Source organism: Ursus americanus, chromosome 16 (assembly GCF_024610735.1).
Source record: "Ursus americanus isolate L20-20 chromosome 16, mUrsAme1.1.p, whole genome shotgun sequence".
Lineage (NCBI taxonomy): Eukaryota > Metazoa > Chordata > Mammalia > Carnivora > Ursidae > Ursus > Ursus americanus.
In genome coordinates this window covers 19,695,535-19,714,238 of record NC_142142.1, presented here as the reverse complement: position 1 = coordinate 19,714,238, position 18,704 = coordinate 19,695,535, and the positions used below count along the sequence as shown (strand labels likewise).

General features: G+C 39.7%; 1 long non-coding RNA gene across 4 annotated transcripts in view; it reads right to left on the bottom strand.

The window, feature by feature from the left end:
- LOC123803824 (uncharacterized) overlaps positions 1 to 18,704 on the bottom strand; it is a 122,797-nt gene that overhangs the window by 81,780 nt on the left and 22,313 nt on the right. For all 4 annotated transcript variants that reach the window (XR_006782982.2, XR_006782983.2, XR_015726950.1 and 1 more), the window contains 2 exons: positions 13,706 to 13,805; positions 10,626 to 10,771 (listed from right to left, as the gene is read on the bottom strand). This is a non-coding gene — a long non-coding RNA (uncharacterized LOC123803824). The remainder of the gene's footprint in view (positions 1 to 10,625; positions 10,772 to 13,705; positions 13,806 to 18,704) is intronic.

The window sequence follows — 18,704 nt, the reverse complement described above, 5'->3', positions numbered from 1 at the left end:
CTATTCCTTAAGGCTTCAAACTAATCTTCATATTCCCTCATGTTCAAAATGGTGCCTGCTTCAGGTCCTTCAACAGACTAGTCCTTGAAAGAAAAAGATCTGTTGATCATTTGTTTAACCAGAACACAATATCGAACAACCTCATCTATAAATGGAATGTTTGCACTATTTGGAAGTCTGAACCACAAAAAAGCTGTTAACAAAGATTTCAATTCAAGCTAAACAACAAACTTGCAGAAGGTCTCCTGAGTTCAACACATTCCAACAAAGTTTTGTACCTTCTGCGTATTTATCTAAGCAGCTGAATAAGTTCTGAATAATAAGCCTGAGGCATGGCAAGGTCTTCAATCATCAGGAAAGATTCAATTATATACAGAGTGTGTGGTTTCCAAAGGAGGAGCATGGACCAATATTTTGAAAAGGCTTTTAACAAGACTGATTGAACTAAAATGTTTTCCTTAATAAATATTACTTACACGGAACATGCATGTCCCATCCCCATCCTGGTTCATGAACTCTTTGCTGTAATTCCTTATCTCCCCAAATCATTAAGAAGGAGGGAGATGTGAAATGTGAGACAGACTGTGCTAGGGACTGAATGTTTGTATCTTCCTCAAATTCATATGTTGAAATCCTAATCCCCAGTGTGAAGGTATTAGAAGGTAGAGCATGATTTGGGGAATGATTAGGAAATGAGGGCAGAGCCCTCATGAATGGGATTAGTGCCCTTATAAGCAAAAGCTAGCCCCTTTTCTGCCATCTGCAAACCAGGAAGCGGGTTCTCACCAGACACCAGATCTGCCAGAGTCTTGATTTTGAACTTCTCAGCCTCTAAAACTGTGAGAAGTAACTTTCTGTTAGCAGCCTGAATGGAGTAAAAATGTCTGTATTTGCTATGACCATGATGCTTTGTAGACACAATCTCAATCCGATCAGCAATCCTATAAGGCAAGTACTATATATACTTGTCTTACAGATGACAAAACGAGACTGAGAAGGGGTTAAGTAACTGCTCCAAGGTCACAGACCTAAAAGTAGACCTACATCCAAACTTGGGTCCCCTTGGTTTCAAAGTTTATGCTTTTGCACTGCACAGTGCTGCCTTATGCAGTGTTTTCATAGCAATCCTAATAGATGAGAAAAATTAGTTAAAATAAAAAAAAATTTTAATGGAAATGCAGTGTGGTGTCATGAAGCAAAATACTGGACCAGGTGACAGAACAAGAAGATCCCACTCCACCATGAGCCACCTAACTGTATGACCTCAGCCAAGACACTCCATCTCAAAAATCATAAAATCAGATTGTAAATGCTAAAAAAAAAATATTGCATATTGAAAATCACTTACCCCTTCTCAATCTTCTCCCTTTGCAGAAGAGGAATTTGAGGCCCAAATGAAGCCACTTGCCTATAGTCACACAAAACACCATTTAGGTTTATCAAACCCATCTAGGGCTCCTTCCACTGGGTTGTACCTCTCCTCCTTAGGTCTTTGTCTCCTTGTTTACAAAGCAAACCTCCAGGACCGTGTTCTCTTAGTTTGGGCTGTTAGAGAGGAATACCATAGGGTGGCTCAAACAACAAATATTTATTTCTCACAGTCCTGGAGGCTAGAAGTTCAAGATCAAGGCCCCAGCAGTTCTGTTGTCTGGTGAGGGAACTCTTCCTGTTTGCATATGACTGTTTTCTCCTTGTATCCTCACACACCTGAGAGAGAGAGAGATATCATCTCTCTTGTTTTTTTTTTCTTCTTGTTTTTAATTTTTTTTATTTGAGTATAGGTGACATATAATATTACATTAGCTTCAGGTATACAGCATAGTGATTGAGCAAGTTTACACATTATGCTAATGTTCACTGCAAACATAGCTACCGTCTGTCACCATACAATGCAATTACACCACCATTGACTACATTCCCTCTGCTGTACCTTTTATTGCCATGACTTATTCATTCCATAACTGGAAGCCTGTATCCCCCACTCCTTTTTATCCATATTGCTCATTCTCCCCAGCCCGCTCCTCTCTGGCAACAATCAGTTTGTTCTTGTGTTTCTTCTTATAAGGGTACTAATCTCATTCATAAGGGCTCTGTGCTCAGGACTTAATTACGTCCCAATTACTGCCCTACCTCCTAATACCATCACTTTGAAGGTTGAGGATTTCAACATATGAATTTTACAGGGACACAAACATTTAGTCCATAACATGTGTGGTTCACTTAGACTGTGCTATACAAATGTAGAGGATTTTATTACAATTTCTTAGTGTGTAACTGTAAAGTGAGAGGTCTCAGAGATACTATGAGAGAAAAACCATAAGCCTCTGGCCTATTTCAGGGGTGGGAGGGTGTAGGATAGACAAACAGAGAGAGAGAAGGGGAGGGAAAATGGGTCCTAGAGAGAAACTTGTCCTTAGGGCTGCTGCAGATCCCAATAACATACCTGAGTGAGTTTCTCTTCTTTATAACAAAACCAAAAAAACTAACTAGGAAATAGAGAAAAATCTTTATCTAAATTAATTTTTTCCAAAACATCAAATGATACTCTGGTGTAGTATATATAGGTACAAACACCCAAACGCTAGCATTTTGGGAAAAAGTTACATAATTCACCAAAAAAAGAGCATTTCCTCCTGGACCTCTCCTCAGACTTTCAATCTCAACCTTCCACCAAAATAACTATTATTAATGTAAAAAGGTGAAAAGGGCCAGCATGTGAGCTTTGGCTCAGTGAAGCGATGGTGGAACAGCCTTCCTTCCTTCTGACTGCATTTGGCTCCTGTGTGCTTCCTGCAGGTACATTTTTTGGCCTGTATCATCAGCGCAGTGTTTTGCTTAGCAACCGATGGGCTTTCATTGATATGTCTGTCTGCTTAGAGGGAGAAGATTTGCCTGTGTCACCTTAGAAGTTAATATATTATGCTACAATGGAGTGCAGGTAGAAGATTATGAACAATATTTCCTGAAATCTTTTCGTTGGGACCCTATCCCTATGAGATGCTATGTAACAAAAGGTTCCAAGGTCAAGTAAGTTTGGGAAATGCTGCCTTCTATATTGCCTCTTAAGGAGTCACTAATGCACATGAATGTGTTAAAAGTCTTCTCTGCTGGCTCCTCCTTTGTACCAGATTTCTCAATTCGAAGTGCCTTTGGGGCTTGGCTTTGGGCCTTAAGTCCTCTCTACACTCTCCCTAGACGATCTCATCTAGATATACCACCTCTATGCCAGTGATTTCCCAATTTATATCACAGACCTTTCTCCTAAGCTCCAGACTCTTAGATATGAGATCTGTCTACTTGATAGCACCTCTTAGATGTGTAATAGGTATCTTGAACAGAACGTGGTTGAGACAATCTCTTGGTTTCCTTCACCCCTGTAAGTCTTTGCTTCCTTAGCCTTTCCCTTCTCAGTCAATAATTCAACCATGTAATTAACTGCTCAAGCTCAAACCCAAGAGCTACAAGTCATCACTGTCTTTTCTCTGGTCCCTCTTTCCCACATTAACCCATCAGGAAGACCTGTTGTCTCCACTCTTGAAAAACATGCTGGCGCCATCCACATCTCTCTACCTGTTCTGACAATCTCATCATCGTCTCTCAGGTGAGCTACTAAAGGAGACTCCTAACTGGTCTCCACTTGTAATCGTGGCCTTTAAATTCCATTCTCTACACAACAGCCAAGAAGATTTCTTTTTTACAAATTGTATTATTAGATCGTGCCAAGGCTGAAAGCCCTTCATATTGCTTTCTGCTGCACCAACGATCAAATCTTCCTTCTTACCACGGCCTCTAAGATCATCTCCTCACATGTATTTTCCTGTCTGTTCAGTTTCTCAGCTCCAGCCACAGAGGCTCTCTTCTTCTTCCAACATGCCAAGCTTTGTCCTGCCAGGTCTGTGGACTCATTGTTCCCTCTGCTGCCTGTGTTTCCCCAATTCCAGTTCTTCTCTATAACATCACCCCTTAATGTCTTCACAGTCCTTAACATTATTTGAAATCTTACTTGTTTGCTTCGTCATTTTTTAGGGAACCACCTAGAAAGTGAATTCTATGAAGGCAGGGCAGGGGTCTCATCTGTCCTGCTCATTCTTCACCAGGATTTGTCCAGTGCCTGGAGAAGTGCCTGGCATATAATAGGCACTCAATAAGTATTTGCTGACTTTATGAAATGATTTGAGAAATTATGTGTTGGAGAAAACCGTGAAACTTAGTTTAACCCTACAGTCTTCAAGTTTATTTGAGCTTAGAACCCTATCTGCCATTGTAAAGAATATTCACTATCCTGGGGACCAGTTCCTGGAATGCACTTTGTTTTATGCTGATTTAAAAGCAATATTGTGGAGAGTTAATGTTGGAGATCCAGTGGATCTTCAACACCAGAACTTGAAAAACCTCTTGTAAGCAGGCATTTTGGCAGGTCTTTGGGAGCCCATATTTTTATTAGGAGAACAATAGGTTTAAAAGTAAGTTATTGAGTATTTTTTTTCCTTGGGATATGGATTCAAAAAACTAAGCTAGCAGCTCAAGATTATAGGGCTCAGGGATAGATGAGGTGTTGGAGGTGGGAGAGAAGGAGTCCAGACAGGATATAGCAAAATTAAGGGATGTGGTTGACTAAGGGTAGATGAGATTGAGGCCCAGTAAAACTTTCCTACTTCTAATGGAATTTTTAGAAACAGAAACCTGCAGTTGGAAACTTGGCTATTTTTATACCATGTATGTTTTCTGTAATTATTTGTTTTCTGTTTTCCCTCATGTTTAGTAAAGCTGTTCTTGAAAATACCAGCCTGTCTTAGTTACGCCAAGGAAACATTTTGTCCACATTGAAAAATTTAAAGGGGAACCACACAGCTTTAGATGAGACATGACCAGGTGATGTAGTGACAAAGAGAATCTGGAAAATAGAAACCCAAAGTGAAGATGAAAGTCAGGGGGAGTCAGGGGGACTCGTGTGGCCCCTTCCAACCTTGAAACATTCTTTCAAGAGTCTGATCTGGTTCAGTTGTGATCTGCTTAAACTTTGGAGGGTTTTGTGCTGAGTCCTAATTAGACAAGGCCAATTCTTTACAAAGTCACATACATGAAATATTAAGCTATAGAAGGAATTATCTAGTTGCACAAAAAGCCTTAGATGGAATTAGATGAGGAGAACTTGAGAAGTCCTCTGTGATTTGAGATGTATGCAAGAGTATGTGAGAGGTTCTGTGCATACAGCAGAGTGTTCTGAGTTTGGACCTCAGTATTTCTTAATCCATGATTGCACTAAGATTGAGAGATGGATTTTGTCTTTGGGGCAGGCTCTTGGAGGGACCAATGGGGAGCATTTTTAGTCATAAAGATGGGTGAAACACAGGGGAATAACCCAGATATGAAGGCCTAAGATTAGAGGATTTGGGTACAGTATTTAGTATGATAAAAGGCTGGCCCTATAGCAGATAAAATTGTAATCCTGAAGGGATACTTGTGTTATTTGTGGTTGTTCTTTACTAGGTAGGATGTGGTCTTAGGGAGCATATGAGTCAGGGTTCTCCAGAGAAACAGAACCAACAGTGTATGTTGTATGTTTGGGGTTGGGGGTAGGGAGATGCACATTCTGTAGAGCCAGTGTCCCAGTTTGAATCCTATGCTGGAAGCTGCTGTAGAACTAGGAAGAGCTGATGGCCCAGTTTGCAGCTTGTCAGGTAGGAGAATTCTTTCTTATTCAGGGAAGTGTTAGCCTTGTGTTCTAGTCAGGCCTTCAAATGATTGGGCGAGGACCACTCACATTATGGAGAGCAATACACTTTACTTAGTCTACTGATTTAAATGTTCATCTCATCCAAAAACACCCTCACAGAAATACTCAGAATAATGTTTTACTAAATATCCGAGTACCCTGTGGCCAAATTAACCTGACACATAAAATTAACTATCACAGGGACAGAGATTTCCATCCAGGATGGTGAACCAGCCCTGGAAATATGGTAGCGGTTTGGACAGAAGGATAGAGGGAATCAGACTCTATACTAGGCATAGCCAATAGATTCTCTGACAATGAAACTTGAGATTTAGCTTAAGTTTTTTTTGTTTTGTTTTTTGTTTTTTTTCTGTGTTGTATTTCCTGCGTGTTATCTTTAAGCCTTAGTGTTGTGGGCTGAGTTGTGTCCTAAAAGAGATGTGTTGGAGTCCTAACATCTAGTACCTCAGAATGTCACCTTATCTGGAGACAGGATCATTATAGAGATAATCAAGTTAAAATGAGATTGTTAGGCTGGGCCTAAATCCAACATGTTTGGTGTCCTTATAAAGGGGGCAATTTGGACACAGAGACATGCAAAAGGGAAAACAATGTTAAGAGACTGGAAGAACACAGCCACCTAGAAATCAAGGAGAAAGGCCTAGAACAGATCTTTCCCTCACAGCTCTCAGAAGGAACAACCCTGCCAACACCTGGATTTCAGATTTCTAGCTTCCAGAACTTTGAGACAACAAACTTTTACTGTTTAAGCCACTCAATTTATTGTTCTTTGCTATGGCAGTCTCAGGAAACCAACACGCTTAGTAAAGTCTACTACACATAATATCTTGTGTTAACAATACTTGGAAGGATGAAGACAGAAGCTGATGCACACGCAGAAAATAAAGCTCCAGGGGTGGGGGCAGGAGGGGAGGTGGGAGGGGAGGTGACAAGATGGACGGAAGGTGACAAAATGGAGCAGACAGTTAGGGAAGAAGCCTGGAGCTGTGAGCTGTGAACAGAGTCTCCAATGAGGTATTGAGGATGATAGTACTTTGCATACAAAATAATATTATAAAAAAAGGTAGATATCATTATAACTGTTGACAGAAAAATTTACTGGCTCCCTCCTGGAAAAGCTACCCATATGACTAGTTCATAGTGATCATTCCTGTGTTTGATCAGCTGAGAAGCATTAATGGAGTTTATATTAACTTTAAAATGTTAAAAATTAAAAGGTTTGAATTAACATTGACAATGTTGAAAAGCAAAGGGCATATATCAACTTTGACAACATTAAAAATTAAAGGGATAGTCTTTGATGACATCTGCATCAACCATGAAGGCACAAACATTTTGAGAGAGGACATATGGGAACAGCAGTGACTCTAGCATCACATGTTGCAAATACGTCTCCTTGTGTGAATGCTACCACACAAGCATTCAGTACATTATTTCCCAAGGTACCCCTTCTACTGAAATGTTGCCCTGGTATAGATAAGGAGCATCATAAGGCCATATGAGTGGGAAAAGGAAGAATGGAAGGAAGGAAGGAAGGAGCAGAAGAAGGAAGGGAGGAGGGAGCAATGAGGGGAGAGATACAGGACCTTTTCCTACCCCACAGCCAAGTTCCTATCCATTTGAAACAACCAGATTTGGTTTCAGGTAACACTATCTTTGGGATATTTAACAAACATGATTAAATTATTAATGTGGGATAAAACTGTTATTTAATAATAATCTACAAAAATTAATGCTTCTTTAGTGTAGTCATTTCATGGTTTACTTTTAAAACCTTTGTAGCAGCATCTAATTTCAGAAAATAGAATGCAGATTCCCTGGCAGTCTAGAAACTAGGTAGAAGGGAAAGAAAACCAATGGCAGTATCTTGACATCTTTAATACAGAGTAATACTAATATGATAACAACAGCTATTCCTTTATTCTAAGGATTTCCATTTTAAAGGCTTGCTGTTATTAATTTTCCTTGCCTAGCTCCTTTTTAATTATAATTTTTTGGGCTATGTGCATGAGTTGAATTCTATTAAATACCAAATGATTTCCCACATATCTTAGTTTGGAATCTGTCTCTTTTAATAGACAGAAATTACTTTCTCCCAGAACAGTGATACAATAACAATGTCCAGACAGTCAAAATGAATGTCATTGTCCTTCTTCCTTACTACCAGGTATAGCTAGGAAAGGAATTGATGATGTATAACTAGGAATAGCTTTCTTTCCTGGGGCATGGAGTTGAGGGGGAGGGTGTAGATCGAGTGTCCTTTTACCTTAAGGATCTGTTAGTATATCTGCAAGAAAAGCAGTCGATGTGTTTTCTAAGGAAATGTTTGAAAGATTTTTCCTGGCCTGGGATGGCCTGTATATAGGATATACTGTCTTTATGTCTCTAAATATTCTGCAAAAGAGTCTGATACCCACTCTACTCTGTGAAGTCATTTTTGTAAAGGAGGTCCCAAATGAAATGAATGGCTCGGGCAATGACTTTGGGAAGGTCTAAACCAGTTCTGATGTAATGCTTCTTCCAGGAAAATCCCAGGACTTTTGGGGGTGCTTGTTTCTGGTTCCATTTCAAAATATGACAGCCTTGGGTAGACTTAATCCAAGTGGACATGATTACACAGCCCTGTTCCACATCATTAGTAAGAGTAAATGCCTCTGCCAGAATTCTGCCAACACTGCTTCTAGCCAGACATCCATTAGTAAACATTGCGATCTTAAAATATTGGTTGGCTTCTGTGGCTTGTCTGCATAATGGAAACTAGGTCCAGATTTTTTAAAGTATCAACATGAATAATCATAGAAATGCTGTTCTGCAAGAGATATAGTTAGAAATTTGAGGCATCCAGGGTAGAATTTTGGTAAAGATCTGTTTAATTTCTTATTTTTTTAATTTAAAATATTCTTAATTGAAAATAGAAAAATATTTCTGGTTTTGTGATGATGCCAGCTAAGGAGGCAATTCCTTAGATCTAACTTTGCTTTGCTCAGGATGGCTATTTTATGTTCTATATAGACATCAGCATAATTTGAAACATCTTTCTTCATCATGAGTAGTTGATCATTCCAAAGTAGGTATTTCTAACAAACTGAGAGGATTTAGTTGAAATGTACATTACAAATAATTGTCGTATTTTACACATTCTTAAAAATGACAATCCTTTTAGTTAGCATACACTTCACATGTTTTAAAAACATGCCACCTGTGTTCTCTCTTTTGATCGTTGATGGCCCTATAAGGTGAAAAGCGAAGGCCATATCAGCCTTCTACAAGTGAGAAAACGAGCTCAAAGAAATAAAGAACTTAGCCAAGATCACAAGTACATTAGTCCGCTTTCAAGGTCAGCCTGAAGGTCAGTGATAGCATTTTCTTAGTATTCCTTGTTGAAGAAGGAAAAATTGCCAGTTAGGTGGAAGGGTTCTAAACTCTGTAACTTGCACACAAGTCCCTTGATCTCATCTAGCTCTAGGTCCCCCATGTTTGCTAGCACTCAGTGGTGATACTTCCTTTATAACATGTCTAGAATGAAAGGAGTTAAACCTTAAAGATTTACTTACCACCTGCAAGTAATAAGAAATCAGTCCTCTCAGAAAGCCAATGTGCTAAGAAGTTTTTGAGGCTATTTCATAAACCCTGACATGGTTACAAAGATGAACTACATCACCTTCTCAAATGAAGAACAACAAGTACATAGGGATGATACATTGTAGAGATCACCTTAGAAGCCATAACATCCTTGGTGGGCATTTGTAAATAAGATATTGAACTTGCTGAGTCTCCTTCCCTGGAAAAACCCTGTGGACGTCCACATGTTCTTTTTTACAGTAATCACAACACCTCCACTGAGAGCTGCCTAGACAGGAATTGTCCTCCCATATTACTTATGGGAAAGCCAAGGGTTGAGAGATCAGTGGACTGATCAAGGTCCCGGAGTGAGTCATTAGGAGAGACTAACCTCAGGGCTTATTTCTTCTTGATGATTTAAATGACTTGCTTGAGTTAATCAGAGGAAAATATTTGGAGAATGAGGACATTTATGGCATGTTTGTCAAATATGCAGGTAATGAGGATTCAGTGCTATTCTTCACTCTGCTTCTAACTAGTTATGAGATTTGGACAAGTTATTTAACCAAACTGGGCCTCAGTATCATTCCTAGAGAAACGAAGCAGTTGAACTAGATCAGGAGTTTTCAAACTTCATTCTTTTTAAAAGAAACTCTAAACGATTTAGACATTAATTCAAAGTATTGTAATGTTATAAAATTAATTGATAAATATTAAGATGCATGCAATCCTACCTCCTGCTTGGTTTTCCCCACCTCCTACAGGATTCCTTGGAAACAGTCTAAAAACCATGGTATTATGTAATCTGAAAGTTACTTTCTGTTCTAAAATTCAATGTTTTTATGATTGGAAACAACTAGCTTTCTAATCTGCTACCTGTTCCCATCCCCTATAGCATCTTATGGTATAAAAGAGCTCCAGACTGGAAGTCTGGAGGAGCTGGGTGTGGAACCCTGCTCCACCTACCAATTATCTTTGTCACTTTAATCAAGTTGTTTCACCTCTCTAAGTTTCTGTCTCCTCATCTATAAAATAGAAATAGTAGGGGAGCCTGGGTGGCGAAGTTGGTTAAGCGTCTGACTCTTGGTTTCCGCTCAGGTCGTGATCTCAGGGTCGTGACCTCAGGGTCGTGAGACTGAACCCATATCAGGCTCCACGCTCAGCACAGAGTCTGCTTAAGACTCTTGCCCTCTCCCTCTGCCCCACCCCCTGTATCTCTCAAATAAATAATCTTGAAAAATAAAATAGAAACAGTAACCTTTTCCAAGTAAGAGTGCTTTGTAAACTGTAGAAGATTGAATAAATGTATAATGTCATTTAGTGTTACCGTCTGTGCACAACACCCTTCCATGGGGAGATGGTTTTGTCTTCAGGATGATGCAGAGTACCAACACGGGTTGAGCTGTTCTTTGGCAAGCTTGCCTACGAGTAGGGGTGGTATCTATTATATTTGAGTTTCATCTTCTCTGAGAGCTGAAAGTCAAGTTAGTAGAGAAGGTGTGGGCTATTGACACAGCAAATAATTAAACCAAGGAGGCAACATCACTAAGTTTAAAGGGAAAAATTGTTCCCATAATCTGACCTTGACAGCAGTGACCTGGCTATATTCCCCCTCTGCACAAGCCCATGACCCATTAATAACTGCTGTCATTCCAGCTACATGCAAAAGAATGAAACTTGACCACTATCTCACACCATACACAAAAATAAACTCCAGATGGATGAAAGACCTCGATGTGAGACAGGAATCCATCAAAATTCTAGAGGAGAACATAGGCAACAACCTCTACGACATCGGCCAAAGCAACCTTTTTCATGACACATCCCCAAAGGCAAGAGAAACAAAAGATAAAATGAATTTATGGGACTTCATCAAGATTAAAAGTTTCTGCACAGCCAAGGAAACAGTCAGAAAAACTAAGAGGCAGCCCACGGAATGGGAGAAGATATTTGCAAATGACACTACAGATAAAGGACTGGTATCCAAGATCTACAAAGAACTTCTCAAACTCAATACACGAGAAACAAATAAACAAATCAAAAAATGGGCAGAAGATATGAACAGACACTTTTCCAATGAAGACATACAAATGGCTAACAGACACATGAAAAAATGTTCAAAATCATTAGCCATCAAGGAAATTCAAATCAAAACCACACTGAGATACCACCTTACGCCAGTTAGAATGGCAAAAATAGACAAGGCAAGAAACAACAATTGTTGGAGAGGATGTGGAGAAAGGGGATCCCTCCTACATTGTTGGTGGGAATGCAAGTTGGTACAGCCACTCTGGAAAACAGTGTGGAGGTCCCTTAAAAAGTTAAAAATTGAGCTACCCTATGATCCAGCCATTGCACTACTGGGTATTTACCCCAAAGATACAGACGTAGTGAAGAGAAGGGCCATATGCACCCCAATGTTCATAGCAGCAATGTCCACAATAGCTAAATCGTGGAAGGAGCCGAGATGCCCTTCAACAGATGACTGGATTAAGAAGTTGTGGTCCATATATACAATGGAATATTACTCAGCTATCAGAAAGAACGAGTTCTCAACATTTGCTACAACATGGACGGCACTGGAGGAGATAATGCTAAGTGAAATAAGTCAAGCAGAGAAAGACAACTATCATATGATTTCTCTCATCTATGGAACATAAGAACTAGGATGATCAGTAGGGGAAGAAAGGGATAAAGAAAGGGGGGGTAATCAGAAGGGGGAATGAAACATGAGAGACTATGGACTATGAGAAACAAACTGAGGACTTCAGAGGGGAGGGGGGTGGGGGAATGGGATAGACCGGTGATGGGTAGTAAGGAGGGCACGTATTGCATGGTGCACTGGGTGTTATACACAACTAATGAATCATCGAGCCTTACATCGGAAACCGGGGATGTACTGTATGGTGACTAACATAATATAATAAAAAATCATTAAAAAAAAAAAATAACTGCTGTCATTCAATGAGTGCTTTCTACATGCTAGACACTGAATTTTACATGAGTTATCTCATTCAATCTTATAAGAATCCTCTGCAATGATGTTATCCCTACTTTATAGTGAGAGATAACCAATAAAATGGGGTATTATTCCTATTTGGTAACTTAGAGAGGCTAAGTAATTTGCTGAGGTTCATATAATAGGCAAGTGGCAGAACCTGAACTCCGAATTCAAAACTCTGAACAGCTTGCCTCTATATCTCCCAGTTGGAAGGAATGATTTTTCTCACTCAGCATGAGGGCCAAAGCCCTCACAATGCCCTTAATCAGCTCCATCTCTTCATTTTTATGATTATTATTATTATTTTTTTAAAGATTTTATTTATTTATTTAACAGAGATAGAGACAGCCAGCGAGAGAGGGAACACAGCAGGGGGAGTGGGAGAGGAAGAAGCAGGCTCACAGTGGAGGAGCCTGATGTGGGGCTCGATCCCATAATGCCGGGATCACGCCCTGAGCCGAAGGCAGACGCTTAACCACTGTGCCACCCAGGAGCCCCTATGATTATTATTTTTATTCCTCCGATCAAAAGTGTTCCAATCATCTTCATAAAACTCAAAGGTGGAAAGCACCTATTAGTCATTGATGTCCCCCTCCTGTCTCCTGCTTGTCCTCTCTAGCATGTCCTCTGTTCATGAGTTAGGGAATGGAGCCACATCCTTTACCTTGGGAGTTAGTCCCATAACTAATTCACCTCTGTTAGGAAGATTTTCCTCTTATGCACATCCTCTTCAATTTTGCATTCTACCCAGTTCTTTCTCTGTGTGGGCTGCACACTTCTGCTCTTCATATCACATTACCTATGCCTGCCCAGGTTCTCAGTGGCCTCTTGCCCTCACACTATGGCCACAGTATTTTTTCTTATTAGCACCTGGAAGATGCTCTCCCCAGTGGACAGAAGCAGAGGTGAGCTGCAGGGGATGCTAGGAAAGAAAGGGAGGAGGAAGAGGAGTGAGCACAAGGCTTGAAACCTGCTTAGTCAGCAAACCTTGGACCCAGCTCAGCTTGCACATTTAGGTGCCCCCTCCTCTGGCAGCAGGGGCATTTACTGCCCAGCTAGGCATGATTCTATGAGGATATTGTGCCAGGCTCTAAACTTGCACCAGGAGTCACAGAAATAAATGGAGTGCATCATCAGAAGAAGACCGTGTGGTGTAGTGGACAGAATGTCAGCTTTGGGATTTGAAAAATCTAGTTTAAGTTATTGCTCTACTTTTTATATAGCTATGGGGAAACAATACCTATCTATGTTGTTTCTATAAAGAGTCTAGACAATGACCTGGCATACAGTAGGCATTCAATCAATGAGAACTCTTGTTTTTCAAAGCCCTGATTCTAAACAACTTGTTATAACCACATCCTCATAAATTTGCATCCTATTTGGAGTATCTAGGCAGCTATCCTTACCTCTTATTCTTCCATTCTTATTATGCTGCAAGTCAGTTTAGAGTATCCTCATATTCTGGTTTCACCTCCAGCATCAGCAATTCCACATGGTTCCCATTGCCTAGAAAGCAGAACTCAGATATTAGCTACCAGATCCAAATCAACATTAAATTTGCTTTTCAGTTTTCACTTTGATGTGAACCTTCCCGTTGACATGCTGAAATAGATATAGATATCAATCTATTTGCCATCTTTGTGACAAGCTTCGCATGTATGTTGACAATTTCTCATTTGTGTCAAGGAACCATTCCATGTGCATGGCTATTGGCAGTAGTATCTTAATATGCAAACAGAACTCAACTTGGACAAAATATTTCACTAAACACTCTTTTCAAATGAATGCACAAGACCATTCTCAGCCAAAGGAAACTACCTCTCTTAGGCAACTGAAATCTACTCATTTAACAAATACTTACTGAGAGTCTACAATGTCAAAAGGCCTTGTAGGCACTGGGATACACTGGTTGACATGGCAGACATGCATCATTGAAACAAATCTCCTCTCTCATGGAACTTACATTGTAGTGCAAAACACACAATAAAAAAGAGAGCAGATAAATAAAGAAAATGAATTTGAGATAATGATGATTGCAATGAAGAAAGCAAAACAAAGTGATATATAGTGATTAGAGAAGCTTTTTTATTTATACATTTATTTTTACCTTAATTTATAAATCAAAGTAATAGACGCACATAGACCAAAAAAAAAAAAAAAATTGGACCTCTCCCCTAAAATCTAATGAATAGGGAAAGAAAAGGTGGGAAGGCTTTTCTGAGGAGCTACTAACTGAGCTGAGACCTGAATTAGGAGGAGACATCTTAATAAGAAGGCCTAGGGAAAAGCATATCAGCAAAAGGAAACAGCAATCCAAGGGCATTAAGTGCAAAGGAGCATGGTGTACATGTCCATCGGACAGAGGAAATGACAATGTAGTTAGGGTGAATTGAACAAAGGGGTAAGAGGCAGGAGGTGAGATTGTAGACATAGGCAGAGGCCAGGCCATATAGAGTCTTTCAGGGTATGGCAAGACTATTGGCTATGTTCCAGTTACAGTGGGAGGCCATGGACAGGGTTGGATTAAGCCAGGAAGAGATACAGACTGATTTATGTTTTTTAAAAGCTGATTCTGTCTTCTGACTAGAGGGTGGAGTATAGAAGAACAACAGTGAAAACAGGAGGCTTTTATAGTAGTCCAGATGTGTGATGATGGTGGCTTGGAGCAGGATAATAATAGTAATGATGGTGAAATCTAGGATTTCTTTCAGAATAATTTGTTCAGAAATTCCAGAATTTGTTGATAAATTGGATTTGGGGAGTGAGGTAAAACAGAGTAAGTCCTAGGTTTGGGCTTGAGTTTTTGGGTGCATGGTGGTTCCATTTACTGAGACAGAAAAGATTGCAGGTAGAACATTTTTTAGGGAATTGGTTTTGATTTGGGAAAGTTAAGTACGATAGACCTATGAAACAGTCATGTGGAAATGTCTAAAAGGTTGACTTGCTTGTCCTCTCTCACAATGCACAACCAACTTGTTGGCTAGGCTAGAGGTATGCAAGAAAAAAGCCAGACACCCATGCCAGTCCCAGATGCCTCAGTAATCAATTTGCAATTTTTCCCAAGAGTTAATTCAGGGGCTTAAGGGACCAAGGTGGGTATTCCTTGGATACTTATACTACATTCTAAGATGTGTCTGAAGAGCTGTGGTTGGTAAAGGAAGTAGTTTCCAGAGCAGAGTTATATTTGGCCAAAAAACATTTCCAACTACACTTTCCACTTGGCATGTAGATAGAATATGGAATGGTACGAAGAAATAATAAAATCTGGTTTGAAAATGTTTCTTAGGCATAGACATACAAAGGAGAAAAGGGTTTATTTTTCTTCTCCTTCAGATTCTGGTTCATAAATTTATAGTTCTTAGAATTGGGAGGATCTTAAAGAACAATGGATTTAGTCCCTGATCTCAGACGCACAAAGTATTAAGGCAGTCAATTCCTAGAATAATCACTATTATTCACTCTATTATTATCACTACTAAATTCAGTAGTGATTTATTAATCATTACTCCATTTTGGGGTTTTTTTTGTTGTTGTTTTTTTGTTTTTTTTTTTAAAGATTTTATTTATTTATGTGACAGAGAGAGACAGCCAGTGAGAGAGGAAACACAGCAGGGGGAGTGGGAGAGGAAGAAGCAGGCTCCCAGCAGAGGAGCCTGATGTGGGACTCGATCCCGGAACGCCGGGATCAGGCCCTGAGCCGAAGGCAGATGCTTAACAACTGCACCACCCAGGCGCCCCCATTACTCCATTTTTTTTTTTTTTAATTCGACAGAGATGGAGACAGCCAGCGAGAGAGGGAACACAAGCAGGGGGAGTGGGAGAGGAAGAAGCAGGCTCATAGCGGAGGAGCCTGATGTGGGGCTCGATCCCATAACGCCGGGATCACGCCCTGAGCCGAAGGCAGACGCTTAACCACTGTGCCACCCAGGCGCCCCCATTACTCCATTTTTGTAATAGAACTTCCTGCCTTTGAAAATTAGGCCTTTTCTTCAACATTCTTAATTTATACATTCAGGTCTTTAAAAACTATTTTCAGCTAAAAATTAAGTATAAATAAAATAAATTCAATAGAGACAAAACATTAAAATAATTTAAAATCACTAGGATGCTTCCTCATATGCAAAGTGTGCTTTGGAGGTAAGAACCATCCCTCCCCCTGCCTAAGTGTTTAAACATCTCCCCTGGGATATCATTTTGCTTTTCTTTATTTTTAGAGATTTTATTTATTTATTTATTTAGAGACAGAGAGAGGGAGTGCATGCGCATGTGTGAGTGCGGGGAGGGGCAGAGGGTGAAGGAAAGACAGAATCCCTAGCAGACTGTATACTGAGCCTGGAGCTCAATGCAGGGCTCGATCTCATGACCCTGAGATCATGGCCTGAACAGAAATAAAGAGTTGGACGCCTAACTGACTGAGCCACCCAGGCACCCCTATCATTTTGCTTTTCTAACACTAAGCTGTTAATTTCTGGCCTATCGCATCTATATAAGAAAGACTAGAATGAATATGGTTTTTGATGTTGCTTTATGCCAGGCCCTTTCAGCTTATCAGATTCTTTTATAATGGCCACTTCATTATATAGACTCATTCCTAAAACTGTTCTCTTACTGGTTAATGGGTCTCTTACCTTTTTGGAAGCTCCTCTGAGCTAAGTTCATCTACACTGTGTTCTCCCCTAAGCTATAAATACCCTTCCCCCTCCAAGTCTATTTCCAAGGTCACCTCCCCTAACCTTAAAGCAGAAATAACTGTGATACATTAAAACAAAGGAACCAAGGAAGTAGAGATTTTGAAAGCCAAGGAAGTAGCCGCATCCTATAACAAAACTGAAAAATAATCACCATTGTCTACATTCAGACCAATACCACAAACTAAAAATGGGTGGGGCATTAATTTCAATAACAATTTGCTGACAGAGTCTATCGTTTCTTGTCATGAGCTATCTGTCCCATTTCTACATCAAAGGCCTGAAGATTTTGTTTGCTGGGCCTTTCAAGGTAATATTAGAGCTGTGTTCTGTACAAAAACTAGCTCAACTCAGCTTGTGTTCTCTGAAAAAGTTAGCTCAACTCAGGTCAATTATTTCTTGCACTTGTACAAGATAACCTGATTCTTATAACTCAGCTTGTTTATCGAGAGACTTTAGAGAATCTCCCTTCTCAGCATCACTACTGCAAAACAAAGGTTAGAGGTACAGACTGTACATTACTTTTGCCTTAGTTCCTTCAGTCAAGATTAAGAGTTGCACCCACCAGAAGGAATGTTCTCCTTATAGTTTAAATTGCCAACTTCAGAGAAATAATACATCAGATCCCCTTACATATCATGATCTACTTACTCTTCTACTTCCTCAACCAGGAGGGGCTCTACACTTCCTAACAAAATAACATCTACCTTAACATTAATATAGAAATCAATGGTAATTTTTTATTTATTTTATGACCATCTACTCCCTTTGGTCTTCCCCTGGGATATGATTCTTTTTAAAAATTTTACATTTCAACAGGAGAATGTAATTTTTAACAATTTTAACAGTTTTTAACAAATTTTAACAATTTTTAATATTTTACATTTCAACTGGAGAATTTAAGGAGGATTTATCTTTTTAATTTACCAGGTATATTCAATAATCTCTTGAAAAGCTTAAGTGCACTTACTGGAATTCTGTTTCCTTCTTTCCCTTCTCCCTTTTTGTCTTTTCTGAGAGCAGGATATGGCAATGTGCAGAAGAAAATACATACTGATTGGGCAAAGGCTACGGAGCCAGGTAGACCTGCGTTTGCGATTATTCAATTTTTCTTTTTTAAAAAGATTTTATTTATTTATTTGACAGAAAGAGAGACAGCCAGCGAGAGAGAGAACACAAGCAGGGGGAGTGGGAGAGGAAGAAGCAGGCTCCCAGAGGAGCAGGGAGCCCAATGTGGGGCTTGACACACCCTGGGCCGACGGCAGACGCTTAATGACTGAGCCACCCAGACGCCCCTATTCAAATTTTCTTTTGATCTAGTTATTCAGCTTTCCAGAGTTTGATCCTGGAAATGGATATCTTATGGAATGCTATGAAGATGAAAAGAGATGTGGAATGTCTTAAGCCCAGTGCCTGATGGATTGATTATACAAGCAAAGTTTGATTGAATATAAAGTTTGTATGTTTCAAGATACTATGGGGTCTTGGAGTTGGATACCAGTTCATGGAAACTACTGTTTCCTGATTTTCCCTGATAATAAGAATTTCTTATGGAATTCGTTAAAAATACAATTTCCCTGGTCTCATTCCAGACCTGATGAATCAGAAACTCCAAGCCTTGGAAGCTGAGGAATTGTACTTTTTACAAACATTCCTTGTGATTCATATTATCAGAAAAGTTACAGAAACGCTGATATCGACTATCAGTGTCTGTTAT